Raw genomic sequence first — 22,090 nt, forward strand, 5'->3', positions numbered from 1 at the left:
AAAATAAAGGGGGAAAAAAAAAAAAAAAATAATTTCTTCTGGACATGTGATATAACCTTTTAAAAATAAGAGCATGTATATATGCTCATGGCACATATATACCTCTCTGCATGCAAGTCTGTACAAACACACATACACCCTAAAATTCTCATCTCTCATTCCTTAAGTAACAGTATACTACAACAATACACACTTAGGTTATAAGTTGCCCAAATGAACTTTTGCGAAAATAATGTGGAAGAACTTTGTTGGAAGGGGTGGAATGGAATCAGTGGGAGACTGAAGAAGCAGAGTTGAAAATGGAAATGAACTAAGGCATTTCTAATTATTTTCTAGCATCTCAGTGTTGAGGCTCATTGAATAAACCCCAATCACTTTCATTCTGTTATTTTCTGGTTGAAATTAAGGAGGGATTGGACTATTTGCTGACATGCTCACCCTTAGAAGGTGGGAAACAGTCACTTCTATCTGCTCTCCTGCTCGTTCTCATTCAGTGGGAGAAGATGGGAAGCTAAACAGATAAATGCTGGATAGTCAAAAGACAGCAAGCAAACAGTTAAAAATTTGTAAAGGTAAATAAGTTGTACTCCTTGGACAGGTGTTCTTAACTCTGAGATAAAAGCTGACCATCTCATCTTAGCTTAGATTTCCAAGGCAGATCACAGCTTGATGTGAGAAAAAGGGCTTCTGACAGAATCTGAAGACCTAAGTCTCGCATTGATTCCTGTTATGACAGTTTTGCAGTTCTCTTAGCTTCTTTGCACCCAAATTTTCTTCCTTTATTTTCTTACAGAAATATTATGGGCAGCAAGACCAGAACACAATGGCACAGGTGAGAGCACTTTTTAAAAATGGAAAGGGGTAACTAAAGGTTTCTGTGAATCTAAGACTCCTGCTATTGCGACCTCAAGAGCCCAAAGAGGATCCTTCAGAGATAAAGGGGACGCAAAGGCCAAAGGTTCACTTGTGAGTGAATTTGAAGGCAATGTTCCAACTAGTACCAAGGATTTAAGTAGAGAAAGCTAAGAAAGTATTCCACAATTCATCTGTGCCAAGTGCACAGATCTCCATATTAGAGCACATTTCTTCTTTATTTTTTTTAAGTTTTGGGGCCATACCCAGAGATGCTTGGGGGGTACTCCTGGATCTGCACTGGGGAATCACTCCTGGCGGTGCTCAGAGGAACATATGGGATGCCAAGGATTGAACTCAGGCCTGCCAAGAGCAAGGCATTCACCCTGCCAGCTTTACTATCTCTCTGGCCCACTAGAACATATTTCTACTTGAATGCTGCATTGCAGTCATTCTATTATTATTTCTTTATTAAGTCTTAGTTTATTTTGTATAATTATAACTTTCCAAAATATTTTATAGTTCATATAGTTCATATGGACTGGAGCGATAGCACAGCGGAAAGGCGTTTGCCTTGCATGCAGCCAACATGGCCAACTCGAGTTCGATTCCTCCGCCCCTCTTGGAGAGCCCGGCAAACTACCGAGAGTATCTCGCCCGCACGGCAGAGCCTGGCAAGCTCCCCGTGACGTATTCGATATGCCAGACACAGTAACAACAAGTCTCATGATGGAGACGTTACTGGGCCCGCTTGAGCAAATCGATGAACAACGGGAGGACTGTGACTGTGATAGTTCATATAAAGACACATAGGTTTATTTTTCATAAAATTTAATATACTTTATGCAGTCGAGTTTCCCACATTTGGGGAAATCGCAGGGGTCAGCACATCCGGAGTGCAATGGATAAGCCTTGCCCTGGGAAAACCACCTTCGTGATCATGGTATCTCCCCTGCCAGGGCTGGAGCCATAGCACAGCGGTAGGGCGTTTGTCTTGCATGCAGCCAACATGGCTGACCCGAGTTCCATTCCTCCGCCCCTCTCGGAGAGCCCGGCCAGCTACCGAGAGTATGTTGCCTGCATGGCAGAGCCTGGCAAGCTCCCCGTGACGTATTCGATATGCCAGACACAGTAACAACAAAGTCTCCAATGGAGACGTTACTGGGCCCGCTCGAGCAAATCGATGATCAACGGGAGGGCCTTTACCTTTTACCTTTTTAATATACTTTATAATAATGTTTATCAATAGATAAAAGAGTTAGCAAAAATAACACTATTTTGTTCATATGTTCACTGAAACATGTAATTTTCAGTGTGACCTCACCAAACATTACACTTGGAATTTAAGGAGTAAAGTCCTTACTTCATCTGAATGACTCATGGTATTGCACAATCAGTTCTTATCACTTTCTTAAACAAAATCTCTAACAATTGTCTGATGGCTCAGAGTCTACTAAACTCTTTTTGCCTATCTAATTTTCCTAAATCTTCATCATCACTATGATTTAGGTAGAATAAGTAGAATTCTATTTTTTTGGTCTGTTTATTTTTAAATTGTACTAAAGCACCATGATTTATAAAGTTATTTAGTGCTGAGGTTTGGTCTTAAAATATTGCAGCACCAATCTCACTATTTATTTAAAAGAATGTATGTACACCATTATTCATTTCAGCACGATAGCACAGCAGGTAGGGCGTTCGCCTTACAAGTGGCCAACATGGCCGACCCGAGTTCGATTCCTCCGCCCCTCTCGGAGAGCCCGGCAAGCTACCGAGAGTATTCGATATGCCAGACACAGTAACAACAAAGTCTCCAATGGAGACGTTACTGGGCCCGCTCGAGCAAATTGACGATCAACGGGAGGGCCTTTACCTTTTTTACCTTTACTCCATACAATGGCTAAGATTTGGAATCAACTAGATGTCCAATGACATTTAAGTGTTTTATGAAGACATGGTGTATATATGCAACGGAATACTACACAGCTGTAAGGAATGATAAATGATGCATTTCACAGAAACATGGATGTAACTGGAAGACATCATGTTAAATGCAGTAATCCAGAAGAAGAAAGATAAACACAAGATGAGATCACTTACATGTGGTATTTAGACTAACTGAATGAGAAAAATTCTTTTCTTTCAATGCATAGGTATTTTGAACTGCAAGATATTTTGCATCTTACTAGGGCCTAAAGAACAAAGATCCCACATCACTGGATTCTCTTCTCTGTCGCCTTTCCCTTTGCTGACACAGTGTTTCCCTAGAGGCAGACACTTCCTACTTTCTCCAAGGTCTGTATCATGGGAGCCTGCACATCCACAAAGGAATGCAATCTAAAGCAGCACTAAAACAACTGCTCTCTCAGGCGGCATCTGTTCTTCCCTTAATATTATAATTATGTTTGTTTCACTTTTCTGTTCTACAAACTGAGTCTCTTGTCCAAAGAATGATTCATTAACATTTAGACCTTGGCCTGATTAGCAGAATGGGCACTACCTCTGTGCCTCTAACAGAGCAACTCTGTACTTGCCTCCTCACCAGAATTGCCAACAACATAGGCAGCCCCTCTTGTAATTAAGTATTGATTTCATGTAATGTGTTTATACAGAGGAAGCTCATCTCATCTGTGGGCTACTGTTATCTGTTGGTGGAACAAAATGTGTGATTATTGGTAGATATCCTGTGGCCATCTAGGGTGAACTTCAACCTCTAATTTATCTGATTGTAGTGACATTATGGTACGCCATTCAAGAGAGGACCATTTGTCCTAACAGGCCTCTGCTGCTGTTGGCCTAATTTTGTCCCCAGAAATAGCTGCACATTTTTTCCATTGCAGCTCCTTAATACCTACTTGACTCCTCCAGAATGGAGATTAACAGAGCCCATTAACTATCACATAATATGGTTCTGAGTGCAAGTAAATGAAGCCCCAGGTCTTACTTGTTTTCTGCTCTCTTAGTAGTGGTTGCCACCCCACCTCACCCCCTGGCATTCTTCTGGTAACCTAGTTGCTCCAGGAAAACAGGATAAGAAATGTTAAATGAAAACAAAATTCCCATCAACATTAACTCATCAGGAAATACTGGTAGATTCCTGAGTTCCCCATCACCTTTATGCAGCATTTATAGACCCCAGGCTGAGTTGAAATTGTTCTTCTTTGTAAATTTGATGAGGTAGGTATATTGCAAAGGGGCAGAGCGGGAGTCCCCTCATTCCCACTCTAGAAATGAGAGCCTGAGGAACTAGGACCAGAGTTTCTCTTAATTGTGTGATTTCTCTTTTCATTTGACAGCTTCATTTCTATTGAGCCACTGGCTGTCTTGACTAGGAACTTTCACCAGTGCAATGGAAGTTTATAACTAAAAATATGAGCTGTTTGTGTAGATTTCTTTGCTCAGTGGAGTTTTCTATCATGGGATGAAAGGTTGTATGGAATAAGCCTACGTAGGTGGTATCTGCCTTCTCTGCTTACTCAAAATATTGCCCTGCAGTTTCTGAAATGAACCAATTAGGACGTTTTATTTCTAGTTTCTATTCTCTCTTTTAACACAGAAGTTTCATCTCTTATTCACTGACACTTAAAGATATTTCTAGAAATTCATATTTCTAATATAAAAATATTTAATATTTTCATATAAAAACCATCATGCAAAAGCATTGAAAATATCATTGTAGATGAATGAATATATGATAGGGCAAAGTTTCCAGTTCTATGTGCCATTTTGGAATATTCAAGAGTGCACCATTTGATTTAATGTGGTCTCTGTTGCTGTTGACTTAATTCACTGAAATAACTGCATAGGATCCTCACTGGAACTCGTTTTAGACTTTCATTTGGAGCTCACTGAACCTCCTAATGCTTTATTTCAGTGTTACATTATCATAGCCCATTATGAAAGGGTGAATGAAGAGACCAGAACTAGGAAATAGCAAATAAATTAAATGTACTTCACTCAATGGAGGTCGGCATCAATACATGTTAAATATGTCATTAGAATCTGGCAAATATGCGAAAAATAAAGTAATAACTAAAATAATCTACATTAACCTTTTCATCAGGTATTTCAGGAGAGGGCTTTAAGGGAAAATATAATTAATAATATTCCACAAATTATGAACGTTCTTTTGCTATTTTTTGAAAAGGGAATAAAGGCTCAATGGAAATGTATAGTAACTATGTCTTATAATCTGGGGTATCTTAGAATTTTGAAGATTTTTGATATTGAACAGATAAATTACACCCACAAAAATTTAATCTTAAAGAGAGAAGAGCAGAAGTACTGATAGATGCGGCAGAAGCTGGGAAAAGTATTCGTTACGCCTGCCTGTCCTTCGCCAACTACAAGACCAAGATGACTGCCCTCCGACGTCCTGATGGATCCATCACATCCTCCAGAATGGCAATGGAGAAGATTATCCATGACTTCTACTCAAATATCTTCGATAGCCATGTCCAATTGCCGACATACCAAATTCCACAGGATGGATATGTCGTTCCCAACGTTCTCCCTTCCGAAATCCGACACGCCATTTCGTTGGTAAAGAAACAAACAGCACCCGGCCCAGACAAGGTCAGACCTGAACACCTGAAGAACCTGCTGTCAGTACTCATCAATACACTGGCTCGGCTCTTCACTCGCTACCTGTCTGAATGCAAGGTTCCGTCCCAATGGAAAACCAGCAGGACCATACTACTGTTCAAGAAGAGAGACATCCATGACATTGGCAACTATCGCCCGATCTGCCTATTGTCTGTCATCTACAAGTTGTTCACTCGAGTCATCCTAAATAGGATTGGCAGAACACTAGATGAAGGACAACCATGCGAGCAAGCCGGGTTCCGCAAAGGATTCAGCACCATCGACCATATCCACACAATAACCAAGCTCTTTGAGGTTTCTCGGGAGTTCAGGATGCCGCTCTGTTTAACGTTCATTGATTTAAAGAAGGCCTTTGATTCTGTTGAGATGGAAGCGGTCATCGAAGCCCTAGCCAATCAGGACATTCAAGCCCAATACATCAGGATCCTCCGTGAGCTGTATTGCGGATTCACTACCAGGATCTCACCATTCTACAAAGAAGTGATCATTGATGTCAAGAGAGGGGTTCGGCAGGCTGATACCATTTCACCGAAACTCTTCAGTGCCACCCTGGAGAACATCATGTGACTGGAATGGGAAGGAATGGGAGTGAAGATAGATGGTCGCGGCACAAATGCTGGCTGACTTTGACTGTGAGTGTGGAAAGGTAGGACTACAGCTGAATCTTACGAAGACAATGTTTATGAGAAACAGCCTCGTTCCTGATGCCCCATTCGCTCTCAACGGAACGACCATCTCCGAATGCAACAGCTATGTGTACCTAGGTCGAGAAGTCAACATGACAAATGACCTGGCACCCGAGCTGCGCAGGAGGAAGAGAGCGGTTTGGAACGCCTTCAAGAACATTGAAGAAATAGCTAAGAGGACGAAGAACCTCCGGCTCCGGGCACATCTCTTTGATTCCACTGTTCTTCCTGCATTAACATATGCCTCAGAGACCTGGGCCCTATGCAAACAGGATGAGAACGCTATTCAGGTCTCCCAAAGAAGAATAGAAAGAGCTATGCTTGGAATATCACGTTTCACTCAAATGAGAGAAAAAAATCTGGAGTTCCGACATCCGTCGACAATCAAGAATCAGGGACGCTGTCTCATTTGCCAAGCTCTCAAAAATCAGATGGGCTGGTCACGATCGGTTTGAGGCTCTTCATGTTCCCAAAGCAAACAGATGCCATTGGCTACACTAGCACGCGACAGGGACAAATGGAGACGTTACTGGCGCCCACTCAAGCAAATCGACCACTAACGGGAAGTTATGTGTTTAAGTGATAAGTCCATAGAATATGAACGTTAGGGATCATGCATGAAAATTGAGTATATTGCATTCATAAAGTCATCTAATACAGGTTCTTGCACATCCTACTTTCACTGAAGCATCCTGCCATCATCATGTTAATCTACTGGTGAATAATTCTGAATTACAGCTGTGACTGTATAGACCTTTCAGTTGTATTTTTTTCATTTCAGGATTACAACTAGATTATTGAAAAAATGTCCAGAATCACTGTTGATGAGCATCTTGCAAGAAAATAAGGTAGGTGAGAGTTCTTTGGTATGTGTGTGACTCACCTAGACACTTGATAAATCTGGGAAGATTCTAGGACTGATTCAGCAGGCTTGAATGAGTGGTATTCTGAAATTTTCACTTAAATATGTCTTCAGATAATGCTTTTGGATCACACTTCAAAAAATATTGCCAGAAGCATGTCAACACAATGTCTAGGGATCTGAGATTGTCGAGGATCACTCTAAGGGGATAACATCGTAGTCTTTCAACTGCCAAATAATGTGACATGGGCCAGATGGTATTTGTTCTGGAGCACCAAAGGTCAAAACAGAGCTTAGTGGTAGAAATTACAGGCAAGAAGATGTGACCATAATATAAGTAAATGTTTTCTAAGTATGAAAAGTCATTAAGGATTGAACATACTACCTCCAGGAATAGTGAGTCTTCTAGTTTAGAAGAATCACGAATCACAAAACTATAAAAACCAGCTCCTGGAAGAGAACAGTGCAGTCTCCTGCCCCCACATCTGGCTGTCCTCACCAGGGCCCCTTGGAGGGGAGTGGGTTGAGCTTTCCTCCCCGCCCTGACCAGGGCTCCAACAGCTGAAGACCTCCAGGACCAGCCACGACCATGCTGAAACCACTCTCTGCACACATGAAGGTACTGGCATAGGGACAAAGCCACGCAGGTTCCGGGGCCGAGATCTCCAAGCCTACTCGGATTGGGGCCGAGCATCCTCCACCCAGATCCTCCAAATTCCAGTAGGCCGGGCTCATATCCACCAACTGGCCCCCTGGCGCCATGTAATCCCATCAGTGGCCAAGACTCAGAGACTATAAAAACCAGCTCCCAGAAGATAACAGGGCAGTCTCCTGCCCCCACGCCTGGCTGTCCTCACCAGGGCCCCTTGGAGGGGAGCGGGTTGAGCTTTCCTCCCCACCCCAACCAGGGCTCCGACAGCCGAAGACCTCCAGGACCAGCCACCACCATGCTGAAACCACTCTCCGCACACATGAAGGTACTGGCAGAGGGACAAAGTCACGCGGGTTCCGGGGTCGAGATCTCCAAGCCTACTAGGATTGGGGCTGAGCATCCTTCACCCAGATCCTCCAAATTCCAGTAGGCGGGGGTCACACCCACCAACTGGCCCCCTGGCACCGTGTAATCCCATCAACCGCCAAGACTCAGAGACTATAAAAACCAGCTCCCAGAACCGCGCGGCCGCATTCACGGCCGCTCGACATCTTATTATGACATCATATTATCTCATTCCTACTTTGGACAAACTGGCAGGCTACCGAATGTAGCCTGCCCACATGGCAGAGTCTGGCAAACTCCCTGTGGCGTACCCAATATGCCAAATATCAGTAACAATGATGGGTCTCATTCTCCTAAAGAGCCTTGAATATAATCTCAGGGCTAGGATGAAGGAGACGTTACTGGGGCCTGCTCGAGGCAATCGACGATTAACAGTTTAGAAGAAATTCAAGTTAACCTGAATAACCTCTGGGAATTTGATACAGCAGAAATTAGTTTCTGTCTTATCCCCTCAGGTGCCCAATTATCTTTATTTTAATTATTTACCTATGGGTCTTCTGAATTCACCCTAAAGTATAATTATTAATGTGGTTCTGTGAAGAGGAAACATAAAAGTATCACATGAATCAAGGCAAAGTCTTAGCAGATGCTATTATTAAGAATGGAGCGAACAGGGCTTTCATTTCTACATAAAGGATATAATAGGGATCATTGTCAATTAGATGTGATGGAAGAACTACCCACTCAAATGCTGGGGTAATGTGTAGGGCAACTGTGATTTAAGATTCTTTTGCACAAGCATTTACCAGCTTAGTTTAATAAAGCTTTTATTTTCTCATTGGTATCCATTCATTTAACCTATCTTTTCAGAAATATCAAATTCTAATTACCTCTAAAATAAAAATGAGTTGCTAAAGACTTGTTTTTCTTGACATCATATAAATCTTCCTTTCTCCCTTGAAATATCAATCCTCAGATACATAACGTGATCCTCTATCTCTTACTCTTCTGAAGAAAGGGTCGTGAATGAAAAGGGCAGTTGCGTGAAGCCTGATCAAGAAGCAGCCTCTCCCTTAGGAGAGAATATGGTATCTCTTCCTCAGAGAATTGTTTTCCTTTTGATATTCTACAAACTTTTTGGGAAACAAGCAGAAAGCACAGAATAGTTTCCCTGCTTCAAGGATGTAAAAACAGTAGCACAGATTCTAAAGACCAGATTCTGTTTCTGTTCTAAAGCTAGGAAAATACTCTTCTTTCCAAGGTGGCATTAGATATTTCAGCATTAGAGCATCCAGGAAACATTTTGTTAAAAGCTTGCAAAGACCAATTATTAGACCTACAGCGTTTTGTAATTAGTTGACCTTAGGATCCTTGTTAAACCACATGTTCAAGTTTGTGTGAAATTGTGGCTCAGTTAGATTTTTTTTGTATCTAATCTCTTATACTTCCTTGATAATTGTTATTCAGTGTTTTAAAAAAGTTCCTCTTGGTTACTTACTATCTGCTCATAAAATAATTCATGATCATAAAATTTCAATTTCCTAAAATAGACTAAAAGGACTGTTTTGGAGCTTGCCATATGAAGCTGATTTTTCTGACTTGTACTATAGATATTTAGCAATAAGACTTTCTTTCTTTCTTTCTTTCTTTCTTTCTTTCTTTCTTTCTTTCATAAACTATCTCTTGTGGAACTATATACTGCAATGCTGAGTCTACAGAAAAAAATACCCGTTTTTCCCGTCACTGTTGGTGTTCTTCAGGTCTCTGCTTTTAAATGGATGTGCTTTTGGAAACCTAGGTGGCTATAAACATCAGCAAAACATCTTATCTTGTGCCCCATCAGGTGTCTTGGACAAAAGCAATGCAATTTGATGGCAGAAGTGGTATGTATTATGCTTTATAAGAGCTAGCTTCCAACTATAGCCATCTGACCCCATGATCCTATGTTTTCAATTTTCCTTTTAAAGAATGCAACAAACAGTGCTGCCAAAGCGTATTTTTTTCTGTCAAGTATTCACTGATTTGTGAGTTGCTGAGCAGATTTTCCCATTTTCTGTGTTAGTCGACATAAACACTTGTATCTTAGAGGAATTTATATGCAACTACTATGGCATATGCTAAGTGCCAGATTAAAAATGGAAAAGACGTTTTTCCAACACTACTTGAAGTCTTCGCTTGTTCCACTTCATATTTTTGCTTCTTTATTGAAAATTAATTCATCATATAATGAGGTTCTCAGTATATTCAATTCTAATCCATTGGTCTGAGAGTATGTCTTTATTCCAATACCATGATGAACTCAGACCTCTTTTCAATGCCATGTCCAAAAGTTAAATCAAAGTGAATTAAAGACTGATCTCAGACCTGAATCCATAGGTACGTAGAGGAAGACATAGACTCCATGACAATGATGCTGAAAGCATCTTCAAAAATGAAACCTCACTGGCCAAGCAAATGGAAGCAAAGATAAGCAAATGGAACTATATAAAATTAAGAAGCATCTACCCCTCAAAGGAAACAATGACCTGGATGCAAAGACACCCATTTATGGGAGAAATTATTTGCCCACTGCTCATTTGATAAAGTATTCATATCAAAGCTATATAAGGCACTGGTATAATTAAAAAAAATACAACCCCTTTCAAAAATAGGAAGAAAAGGTGAACAGAAGCTTCCTTAAAGAAATACAAATGACCAAAAGGCACATAAAAAATTCTCAGTAACACTAGTCATCAGGAAAATGCAAATCAAAACAACAGTGAGCTATAGTCTCACACAACAGAGACTGGCATGCATTATTCTGGCATAAAAGAATAATAATAACCAATGCTACATGGATGTGGGAAGAAAGAACTCTCATTCACTGCTGGTGAGGATGTCAACTGGACCAGCCTTTCTGGAAAACAATTTGGACATTCCTAAAAAAGGCTAGGGACTAAACTTCCATTTAATCCAGCAATCACTCTGCTTCTTGGAATATACCCCAAGCAACCAAAAGCAAAATAGATAAAAGACATTTACATCCCTATGTTCTTTATAGCACTATCCACAATAGCCAAAATTTGGAAACAACCCAAATGTCCAAGAATAGATGACTGGATAAAGAAACTATGGTACATATACATGAAGGAATATTACTGAGATATAAGAACAGATAAAAATCATGCAGTTTGCTGCTACATGGAGGTATATAAAGAGGATCATGCTAACTGCAGTTAGTCTGAGAGACCGACACAGAATTGTCTCTCACGTTGCCAGGCTTAAAGGAATATAATGGTGGAATAACAAATGCCCAAAGACCATGGAAACAAAGAACATGAGAACTGGTCTTCAGAATGAAACATGCCACTTATGTGAGCACAGGGATTGGGACAGGAGGCATCAATGTCTAGGGTAGAGGGAAGCATTCAGTGGAGAGGAGGTGATGTTATGTATGAAACCTTCACAGCAACAGTATTGTGAACCAGAGTGAAAAACTTATTTTTTTTTAAATTGCCTCATAGAAGTAGACTGGTGGGTGGGAGACAAATATGGGGGGGGGCTGGGGGACATTAAGAGAAGAGAAGTGGACACTGGTGAAACATTTTATGCCTGAAACCTAAACATAAATAATTTTGTAATTTGTGGTGATTAAATTTTAAAACAATTTAAAAAAAAAAAGTAGAAAAGAGAGTCCCTCTGTGTAAGTTCAGAAAAATAGGCATCATTTTACCTCTTATTCTAGAATTTTGTTTTGGCTTTGTCTTTTTGATTTGTACATGATCTTAGAGTCTGCTCATTAAACAAACAAACACATCAGCACATTGCTCTCACCACAACCTTTGATACCTACTTATGCATATCATTTTTCTGGTCGCTGTTTTGTGACTACTTATATAACACCTCCTGCTTTTTGAAATAACTTAAAATAAACAATATTGAAAACTACACAATAAAAATAGCAGTTGAAAATTCCTGGTGGGAAGTAAATTTGTAGCATTTTTATGTAGCTTTCCCAAATTTCCACTGAAGATTTTAGTCTAAGGATGTCAATAGGATTTTGATTAATTTATAAAATCATATCTAAGAAATGTCAGTATTTTCATTAATTTCCTGACCTCTAGAGAAAGAAGTTAAGAAAACTTAAGAATTTCATTCCGTTTTCCTGTTCGTCCCCAACACTATGCTGGTCTTCTTCCCTCCCAAGTCAGTTAAGCCGCCAGTATTCGAACACAGGAATTGGCTTTCTTTGCGCAAATGCCCTGGGTGTCCTCTAGGACCCTGGGTCACTAACCATCCCTGAGCCTCTTCCTGTTTGTCACCAATGCTGCGCTGGTCTTCTTCCACTCCCAGCTGGTACCCTGCCACACACCAGGTACCAGTAGAGGTATGGCCTCATCAGAAGTGAGCATCGCTTTGGTAGAAGTGGGCATGGCCATTAGGCAGGCCAGTGCTCACGCAGCCACAGGTAGTTTTAGTCATACCAAGAAATCTAGTGTAACATCTCATTCCCCATACCTTCACACCAACGTGAAGAAACAATGCAAATCCCCACCATCTAGGGAGGACATTTTAAAGAGTCCAGAAGCCTCAATAGGTGCTACTCACCTAAAAGACCTTTCTGAGAAAGAATTTAGATATGAAGTCATGAAGATGTTCAATGAACTCAATGAAACAGTCAGACATATATCCAGCAACATGACAGAAACAATAGAGAAATTATGGGAAGAAATGAGAGCAAAAATTGGAAAGTTACGTACAGAAATGTCACAAATACAAGATTTTGTAAAGGTAAGGTAAAGGCCCTCCCGTTGTTCATCGATTTGCTCGAGCGGGCCCAGTAACGTCTCCATTGGAGACTTTGTTGTTACTGTGTTTGGCATATCGAATACGTCACGGGGAGCTTGCCAGGCTCTGCCATGCGGGCGAGATACTCTCGGTAGCTTGCCGGGCTCTCCAAGAGGGGCGGAGGAATCGAACTCGGGTCGGCCCTGTTGGCTGCGTGCAAGGCAAACGCCCTACCACTGTGCTACAAGATTTTGTAGATGAAATAAAAAAAAAAAAAACAGTCTGTGCCCTCAACAGTAGAATGGCCACAGCTGAAGACAGAATCAGTGACTTGGAAGATCAGCCAACAGGCAACAACAAACAATGGCAAGAGACCTCAAAATAGCTCCAGAGCGAATCAGAGTCCTAGGAGATGATTCCAAGAGGAACAACATTACAATCATTGGAGTACCAGAAGCTCAAGGAAACAATCCCAATGAAAAAGCCACAGTCAAACAAATCATTGCTAAAAAATTCCCAGAGCTGGACTATGCAGCCATTCAGATTCAAGGAGCCCTAAGGCTACCAGCTAAAAGAGACCCTAACAAAAACACTCCAAAACATATCATAGTTAGGATGATGGATGCTGTGGATAGAGACACAATACTGCAAGCAGCAAGGTCAAAGAAGGAAATCACATACAAAGGAGCACCCCTTAGATTCACAGCAGACCTATCAGAGAAAATCCTCCAAGCCCGAAGGCAATGGTGGGACAGCGAAAAATCTCAGTGAAATGAATGAATTCTTGACCAAGAATACTCTATCTGTCTAAACTCTCATTCAAACTCGAAGGAATGGTACACTATTTTCTAAATAAACAGCAGCTCAGGAAGTTCATAGACTCAAAACCAAACCTAAAAGAAGGGCTAAAGGGGCTACTATAAGACAAGAAAAACCCTACAAGCACAATAGACCCTTACAGAAACATGACACAAAACCCCATAACAATAATCTCTCAACGTCAACGGTCTAAATTCACCAATTAAGAGACAGAACCTAACATCCTGCTGCCTATAAGAAATTCATCTGAACAGTCAGAGCAAACACAGACTCAAAGTTAAAGGATGAAAAACAAACCTGCAAGCAAACAGCTCGCTCAAAAAAGCTGGGGTGGCCATACTAGTATCCGACAACATAATTTTCAGGTTGAAAAAGATTAGAAGGGACAGGAAGGCCATTTTCTCTTTATCAAGAGATACGTACAACAGGAAGAAATTACACTCTTAAATGTATACACACCTAATGAGGGAACAACTGAATATTTAAAACAACTGCTAAACAAATTTTAAGGAGGACATTGCTAGCAACACAATAAGAGCCGGAGATTTCAACATCACCTTATCACCTCTGGATAGATCAACAAGAACAAAACTCAGCAAGGAAACATTGGCTTTGAAAGAAGAAATAGAAGAGAGAAGGCTTATAGACGTATACAGGGCTTTACAGCCCAAAAAAGAAAGAATACACATTCTTCTCCAGTGCACTCAGAACATTTTCCAAAATAGACCATGTGTTAGGCCACAAAACATACCTCAACAGAATCAGAAAGATAGAAATAGTATCAACAATCTTTTCTGACCACAATGCACTGAGAACAGAAGGCACACAGACATGGAGAACCAAACAATGCACACAGACATGGAGAACCAAATCAAACACCTGGAAATTAAACAACTCAATGTTGAACAACCAGTGGATAAGGAAGGAAGTCAAGGACGAAATCAAAAGATACCTGGAAACAAATGGTATGAAGACACTAGCTACCAGAACCTATGGGATGCAGCGAAATCCATGTTAAGGGGAAAATTTATAGCTCTGCAAGCATTTCTCAGGAAGGAAGAAAGGTCCCACACAAATGACTTCACAGCTCAAGAGCTTAGAAAAGGATCAACAGAAAGAGCCCAAATCAGGCAGACGGAAAGAGATCATAAAACTTAGAGCAGAAATCAACAACATGGAAACCAAAAAAACAATCTGAAAGATCAATGAAACAAAGAGCTTATTCTTTGAAAAAATAAACAAGATAGATAAAACACTAGCAAGACTCACAAAAAGAGAGAGAAAGAGAGAGAGAGAGACCCCCATTAGACTGAACCAGAAATCAAAAGGGGGACATGACAACAGAAACCAAAGAAATTCAAAAGATTATCAGAGACTACTTTGAAAGTCTGTATGCCATGAAACAAGAGAATGCGGAAGAAATGGATAAATTCCTGGATTTCTATAATCTCCCAAGGCTGAATCAAGATCTAGAGTATCTGAATAGACCTATTAACATCAAGGAAATTGAAACAGTAATCAAAAGTCTTCCTAAAAACAAAAGCCCAAATCAAGATGGATTCACTAGAGAATTTTTCTAAGCATTTAAAGAGGGTCTATTGCCAGTTCTTCTCAAGCTTTTCCAGGAAATTGAAGAAAAAGAAACTCTCCCTAACAGTTTCTATGAAGCCCTTATCTCTCTTATAGCAAAAGGGAATAAAGAAACCTCAAGAAAAGAAAACAACAGGCCGTTATCCCTGATGAACACTGATGTTGAGATTCTCAACAAAATACTAGCAAATAGAATTCAACAACTCATCAAAAAGATCATACACCATAACCAATGGTTGTTATGCAAGTATGGTTTAACATTCGGAAATCAATCAATATAACCCATCATATCAACAAAAGAAAAGATAACTATCTGATCATATCAATACATGCAGAGAACGCATTTGACAACATCCAGCACCCGTTTATGATGAAAACCCTCGCCAAAATGGGGAGAGAGGGGACTACCACAATATAGTTAAAGGCATCTACCACAATCCTATGGCAAGCATCCTCCTCAATGGGGAAAAACTGAGAGCCTTCCAAATAAAGGGTGTTAGGAAGATCCTCCCAGGCAGGGAGATGCATGCTGAAAGTAGACTACAGACTGAACATGATTGCCACTCAATGCCTCTTTTGAAAACCATAGCACCCAAAAGGAGAGAAAAAAACAAAAGGGAATTTCCTGCCACAAGGGTGGGGTGGGATGGGGGGATTGGGGAGTGGGAGGGATACTGGGAGCATTGGAAGTGGAGAATGGGCACTGGTGGAGGGATGGGTACTCAATCATTGTATAACTGAAATCCAAGCACAAAAAATTTTAAGTGTACAACTGTACCTCATGATGTTTCACTAATAAAAATTAAATTAAAAAGAATTGCATTTCTATTTCCCCTTCTTTTTCTAGTTTTTCTAAATCAATTAGCAGTTTGATATAAGTATGTTCACTGTATTCAATATCTATGACTGCATAAAATGTTAACCCCACATATACTAGATTAAAACCAGATTATTGTCTCAAATTTCTGAGGGTTTGAAATTTTAGAGTAGCTTATCTGATGTATTTTGGGGATCTTTTTCATAATCACCCAACTATCACTTCCTCTTTATTATCTTTAAAAATTAATTCCAGGCACATTCAATGGACAAAAACTCACCTCTTGAAAAGAAGACTATCAAAGAATTTGGGAGCACACATTAAAACATCCACAGTAGCACTTAACATTTGAAGTTTCTAAAGAGCTCCTGAAAAAGTGCTAATGGCAACAGTGTTTTTTTCTACTATATCAGAGCAATATAGGGTCTCTCCCCAGAAGGACTATAATATATCATCTAACTTTTGCATCAACTACTTTCTAGTGCGTGCTGGGCAGAATTTGTCATAGCCAGTAGAGAAGGGATAATATAGACATTTTGTTATACTCACACAAAACACTTTCCTGTGGTTGTAAGACTAGCATCTGATATGTTTATTTTTGTGATGGTATCATTGATGAGCAAGTAAAGTGGGCTGACATTTATTTTATCAAAGCATTGAGTCAAATGTGGCATATTTCTGGCATATTTCTTTAAATGTGTGATTCTCCTTCATAAGTTTATTAATATTTTAGTAATTTTATTAATGAAACAATATTATTTAAACAGTTGCTTATATTTGTACATAATGTTTTATATGTATAAGTTAATAACATTATTAATATTTAATAAAATTATTCTATCAATAATACAGTAGCATTACATAACTGCATAATCAGTGGTACTCAGGGCTTACTCCTAGCTTTGTGCTCAGGGTTCACTACTGGCTCTGTGTTCAGGGAGAAGTCTGGTGATATTCAAGGAACATTATGTGGTGTCAGGGATCAAATACAGGTTGGCCACATGGAAAGCAGGAGTCTCTCCCTTCCATATTTAATATTATTTTTAAAATACTGAATTCTTCACAGATTTGCATGTCATTCTTACTTACACAGAGGTTCTGCCAATCTTTTCTGTGTCATTCCAATTTTAGTATATATACTGGAGAAGGAAGTTTCATGACAAATTTAAACAAATCATGTGATCATAAATGTTTAGAAAAAAAGCATCAGCATATACTCAAAGAATTTATATAGGGAAAAATGGCATTCATTTATATTTAGCTTTTGAGATAAATTTATTTAGCTCTTGAGAAGCTCTAAGTGTTTTGAAGATATTAACTTAGGGATTTACTAATAGGAATGGTAATGGCTTGAGATTCTTTATTTTTAATTTACTTTTATTAACATATAGTATAATTTTAGATCTATGAATTATAGCAAATGAGTAATTCTTTTCTCCCTAAACTATTTATCTAAACAATTTAAACTGAAGTAACATTGCATTATAACATTATATGTTTCAGTAGTGCATTGTAAATCAGTATCTAAATATACTATGTTCAGATAATTAAATTCAAATAATTATCATTTAAAGTCTAATTGTATACTATGTAATTGATCATTTTTACCCAGTATGGTAACCTAATTTTATTTTATACTTTAAAAGTTTAATTTTGTTTTATTCCATTTATTCTTTTGTTAGTTTCTTTAGGCAGTATAGGTAGTATGTCTTTTTTCATTCAGTTTATTTTACTAAGTATGATGCTATCTAGGTCCAATCATGTTACAAATACTAGTATTTCTTACTTTATATACATGTATATTTATATACATATATCTTCATATATGTATATAAATATATCTCATCATTTTTATGTGCTTTCCTATCAATGAGCCGACTTCGACTTCAACCGTGAGTGTGGGAAGGTCAGACCGCAGCTGAATCTCATGAAGACAATGTTCATGAGAAATGAGCTAGTTACTGACATTCCATTTGCTCTCAACAGAACCAACATCTTCGAATGCAGCAGTTATGGGTCAGTAACTCAACATGACGAGCTACTTGGCACCAGAACTGTGCAGGAGTAAGAAAGCGGCATGGAACGCCTTCAAGAGCATCAAAGAAATTGTTAAGAGGACGAAGAACCTCCGGCAACAGGCACATCTTTTCAACTCCACCATTCTTCCTGCACTAACATACGCCTCAGAGACCTGGGCCCTATGAAAATAGAATGAGAACACTATTTGAGTCTCCCAAAGAGGACTCAAAAGAGCTATGCTTGAAGTATCACGCTTTACTCAAGTGAGAGAAGGAATCCTGAGTTCTGACCTCCATTGATGATCAAGGATCAGGGAAGCTTGCTCATTTGCCAATGCGTCGAAAATCAGATAAGCCAGACATGTAATGTGGTTTGGAGATGACCGCTGGATTAGAGGCGTTACCAAGTGGATTCCATGGGAAGTCGAAAGATCACGTGGCTGCCCACCTTCGAGATGGTCAGACTTCTTCATGAAGACCCTAAACAAATGGTTTGAGGCTCTTTGGTTCCTAGAGCGAGCAGATGCCATTGGGCTACACTAGCACATGACAGGCATGAATGGAGATGTTACCGGTGCCTGCTCGAGAAAATTGATGATCAACAGTACAACAAGTGATACAAGTGATCAATGAGCATTCTTATTCCCCCCATTATTCACTATTGTAAATATTGCTGCAGTTAATATGGAGTACATATATATTTTAGAATTAGTGCCTTTGCATCCTTCAGGTAAATTCCTAGAATTGAGTAAGTGGATTGTATGTAATTTCTATTTTTTGAATAATTTCTTATATGATTATCTATAATTATGGTTGCACAAGTTTACACTCTACAATGGTTACCAATTTATATTCCCATCAACAAAATATGAAGGTTCTGTCCTGTCCTTATTATATTCTTTCTAGTACTTACTGTCTTTTAGATGTAGTCATCCTCAGAGGTATGAGGTTATAAGTCATTGCTGTTTGAATTTGCATTTCCCTAATGAAAACAGAGGACCAAAGTCTTTTCATGTGCCTAGTGACCACCTTTATCTCTTCTTTAAAGCTGCATCTATTCTGATCCACTGCATATGTTTTAATCAGAATGTCTGTTTTGATGAGCTGTATGAGTTTTTGCATTTTGAACATTCAGTTAGATGTGTGATTCATGCATACACTCAAGTAACTACTACCACAATAAGAGTACCAATCTCTTCAATCCCCAAAGTTTCATGTTATCTCTTGTCATACCACACCACACCATTATTCTATTTGCCATTTGTTCTTTCTTTCATCACCATATTTTTTAGAGTTCCACATAAATTATTTAACAGTGTATTGATATTAAATTATTTCATTCCCAGTGCATTTGTAAATCAGTCAGGTTGCTGTATTTATAGATGATTTATTTTTATTATTCAGTAATATTCTATTGTATGAATGACTTTTATTTTTTTCTGGCTTTCAAAACTATGAAAGCAGCCATATGCACACTAATGTAGATGCTTTTGAGTAAATATATGTAAATATGTCTTTATACATATATATGTGTATATATGTCTTTAGAGAAATAATGTATGAGTGGGACTAATGGGTCACTTGATAATTTAATTGAATGCATAATTTTATTGACATTTCAACTGTTTTCTAGAGTGGTGTACCATTTTAACACTATTATCAGCCATAAATGAGAGACCTAGTTGCCTCCTGTGATTATCGGCATTTGAAATGACCAGAAATTTTATTTTAGTCATTCTGTTAGATGAATAGTAGTAGCATTTACTTATGAATTTATTTGCATTTACCTTGTAAACAATACTAAAATATTTTATGTATTTATTTTCTTTATATCCCCCTTGATAAAGTATTTTATTTTATTATTTTAAATTTTTTGTTCAGTTTCATAAATTCTTTAAAGTATTATGCTTTTCCTGTCCTGTCCTCCTGTTGTTCATCGATTTGTGTGAGCAGGCACCAGTAACATCTCCATTGTGAGACATGTTGCTACTGTTTTTGGCATATCAATACGCCACAGGGAGCTTGCCTGGCTCTTCCCTGTGGACCGGATACTCTTGATAGTTCTCCAAGAGGGACAAGCACAGTGGGTAGGGCGGGTAGGGTGTTTGCCTTGCACGCGGCCGACCCGTGTTCGACTCCTCTGTCCCTCTCAGAGAGCCTGTTAGGCTACCAAGAGTATCCCGCCCTAGCAGCAGAACCTGGCAAGCTCCGCGTAGCATATTCGATATGCCAAAATCAGTAACAAGAAGTCCCACAATGGAGACATTACTGGTGCCCACTTGAGCAAATCAATAAACAACGGGAGGACAGTGCTACAGTGCTATTATACCTTTGCTATAATTTCTATGCTTTTTTCCTAAAAGCTCTTTCTTTACATTTAATTAACTCTATGTTCCATTTTAGCTAATTTTGCAAAACTGAGGTTTAAAATGGGAGGAGCGATAGCACAGCGGTAGGGCGTTCGCCTTACAAGCGGCCAGCATGGCCGACGCGAGTTTGATTCCTCCGCCCCTTTCGGAGAGCCTGGCAAGCTACCGAGAGTATTGGATATGCCAAACACAGTAACAACAAAGTCTCCAATGGAGACGTTACTGGGCCTGCTCGAGGAAATCGACAATCAACGGGAGGGCCTTTACCTTTACCTTCTATCAATCTATTTTCTAGCTAACTACATAGTTAGCTATGGATGTCAAATTGTTCCAATATCATTTGTTGAAAATTCTACAATTTTGCTATTGAATTATCTATGTGCCTTTTTCCATAATAATATTACCATATATTTCTTTCTATTTTTGAATTCTTTTCCTGTTGACTTTTTTATTGTTGTTGTTTCTTAATTTGCTGAGTAATTTGTTTTACATACTGGACATTTAGAACAGAGTTGTGAAACCTTGTTTAACTCCTATGACAAATGTTGAGAGGTTTATTATAATAGTCATTTAATTTAATTAGGTTCATGCCTATCAATCCATTTTCAAAAACTTTTAATACTTTTCAAAATACTGATCAGCACTGCCCATTTACAAGTCTAGAGTGCATGTGGTTGAATGTGGTTAATCAACAGGATCAGATCTATGCATGAACCGCATGGTGGTTAGTCTAGACTTCATGAAAAAAAGAATAATAAAAACCAACCCAACAAACTTCATAGGTTCATTTCCCCTAAACACATGGTATCCTTTGTTAACTCCTTTTCATTTTCCATCTTCCATCAAAAAATCTGAGGGGTTACATAGTTCACCCTTGCACAATTCCTATTAATGCATCCTTGTTAAGAGAACAGAGGAAAAACAAAAGAAAACAGAGTTTGCAATCAGTAATCTTACATTCCTCTTCCTCAGAGTCCTAGGAGCCTACATACTCGAAGCCATAAGTAAAGTAAAGTAAAGGCCCTCCCGTTGATCATCGATTTGCTCGAACGGGCCCAGTAACGTCTCCATTGGAGACTTTGTTGTTACTGTGTCTGGCATATCGAATACTCTCGGTAGCTTGCCGGGCTCTCCGAGAGGGGCGGAAGAATCGAACTCGGGTCGGCCATGTTGGCTGCTTGTAAGGCGAACGCCCTACCCGCTGTGCTATCGCTCCATAAAATTGGGTGTAAAACAATGAAGAAAAAAGTGGAGAAATGAACACCAGGAGGTTTTTCTCTACTTTAATTTTCCCAATCCCTATGCCAAACTAGAGAATTTAGGAGATTCTTGTTGGACAAGTGATACTGATGATAAAAAAATAATGGTAAATTATTGATGTACTCTGCAGCATATACATGTGCTGGAGTGGTAGCACAGCGGGTAGGGCATTTGCCTTGCATGAGGCTGACCCAGGTTTGATTTCTCCATCCCTATTTGAGAGCCCAGCGAGCTACTGAGAGTATCCCACCTGCACGGCAGAGGCTGGCAAGCTCCCTGTGGCATATTTGATATACCAAAAACAGTAACAACAAGTCTCACAAGATGTTACTGGTGCCCACTTGAGCAAATCGATGAACAACGGGAGGGCAGTGCTACAGTGGACGTACTACAATGCTCTGCAGCAGCCAAAATAAACTTAAAGGATAAATAAATAAACTTAGGTAGA

At 39.3% G+C, this 22,090-nt stretch overlaps 1 non-coding gene and 1 pseudogene across 1 annotated transcript; both read right to left on the reverse strand.

The window, feature by feature from the left end:
* Nucleotides 1–1,668: 1,668 nt before the first annotated feature.
* Nucleotides 1,669–1,819, reverse strand: LOC130037998 (uncharacterized; annotated as a pseudogene).
* A 15,220-nt stretch (nucleotides 1,820–17,039) lies between these two features.
* On the reverse strand, nucleotides 17,040–17,150 carry LOC130037942 (U6 spliceosomal RNA). The gene has a single exon (XR_008794526.1). It is a non-coding gene; the product is annotated as a U6 spliceosomal RNA (small nuclear RNA).
* Between the last annotated feature and the right edge of the window lie 4,940 nt (nucleotides 17,151–22,090).

Source organism: Sorex fumeus, unplaced genomic scaffold, assembly GCF_029834395.1.
Source record: "Sorex fumeus unplaced genomic scaffold, SorFum_2.1 ptg000072l, whole genome shotgun sequence".
Lineage (NCBI taxonomy): Eukaryota > Metazoa > Chordata > Mammalia > Eulipotyphla > Soricidae > Sorex > Sorex fumeus.